Raw genomic sequence first — 1568 nt, forward strand, 5'->3', positions numbered from 1 at the left:
CTAAAGCATGATCTTTTCCGAATGTAGTTCTGACCAAAAAGCGACTCTGGCAGTTGGAGTCCACCGTTTTTGTTGATTTTGCCTTTTGCGTTCTTGTGGTGATATTTCCATAGAAACTTTCATCCTCTATCACATATTTCTTTGTATCCAACCAACAAGTCAAGTACCACTTTTCATGGATTTACCTTTTTCCTTAATACCGGGAAACACATTCTTAAAAATTCTTATCCCGATTTCATCTTCTTGGGTGTTGAATTTTCAGAAACGTTGAAACACGAACTTTTTTTATTTGTAAGCGACAAGTCAAATATCAGTCTTCATAGATATAGCTTTAAAAAAGCTTTACTAATTCTTTCATAAGCCAATGGCCTTACCACAGTGGTAACACCGGTTCCCATCAGATCACTGAAGTTGAGCGTTGTCGGGCTGGGCTAGCACTTGGATGGGTGACCATCCGGTCTGCCGAGCGCTGTTGCCAAGCACTCACCCCTTGTGAGGCAAACTGAGGAGTTACTTGATTGGGAAGTAGCGGCTCCACTCTCAGGAACTGACCTACGGCCGCGAGAGCGGTGTGCTGACCACATGCCCCTCCATATCCGCATCCAGCGAAGCCTGTGGACTGAGGATGTCAAGGCGGCCGGTTGGTACCTTTGGGCCTTTGGGCCTTCATGGCCTGTGCGGGAGGAGTTTAGTTTTAGTTTTAGTTTAGTTGTTTGATAATGATTAATTTTCGAAAAAACTTTCAACCACTACTTCACCCCCTTATTGTTTGAATTTCCAAACACACATTTCCAAAAACAAAAACAAAAAACCACATAATTTTAATATCTGACAGAAACCAAATATCAATTTTCGTAGTCGTAGCTTCAAAACTGTTAACAACAACATATTTTCAAAAAGACTTTCATCCCCTATTTTACCCCATTAAGTACAGAATTTCCAAGAACAATGAAATCCATACTTCTTTATTTCCAGCAAAGAAGCCAAATGCAAATTTTCATACATTTAACTTCAAACATGTTTGCGTGCTGAAAAATTTCCATAAAAACTTCCGTCCCCTATTTCATCCCCATAGAGGTTGAATATCCGAAAACAGTGAAACATGTATTTTTTTAACATACATTTTTTATTTGTAAGTGAGAAGACAAATTCAAATTTTAATAGAAATAGCTTTAAAAATACTTTCATAATTATATATTTTCATAAAACATTTCATCCCTTATATCACGCCCTTAACGACTGAATTTCCAAAACCACTGAAACTCGTATTTTTTCTTCTAATCAAGAAGCCAAATACCAATATTCATAGACGTAGCATTAAAACACTTCAGCAGTTCATTAATAATGATTTAGTTCCCAAAAATCTTTCACAAGCTATTCCACCCCCAGAGAAATAGGCTTTAAATGTGCAAGAATGTTTAAACAAATAGTTCTTTATTTCTAATCGAGAAACAAAATACCTATTTTCGTAGGTTGTCTTAATAGTGATATATTGTCAAAATATGTTTCTTCTCTTATTTCAAAGAAACCCTCCTTAAACGACACCTGCAGTTTAAGATCCACACTCT

The 1568-nt window shown here is 36.9% G+C and overlaps 1 pseudogene; it reads left to right on the forward strand.

Moving 5' to 3' along the window:
• The first annotated feature begins 360 nt into the window (after nucleotides 1-360).
• Nucleotides 361-478, forward strand: LOC126485728 (5S ribosomal RNA; annotated as a pseudogene).
• The last annotated feature ends 1090 nt before the right edge of the window (nucleotides 479-1568 follow it).

The sequence above is a fragment of the Schistocerca serialis genome, chromosome 6 (assembly GCF_023864345.2).
Source record: "Schistocerca serialis cubense isolate TAMUIC-IGC-003099 chromosome 6, iqSchSeri2.2, whole genome shotgun sequence".
Classification (NCBI taxonomy): Eukaryota; Metazoa; Arthropoda; class Insecta; order Orthoptera; family Acrididae; genus Schistocerca; species Schistocerca serialis.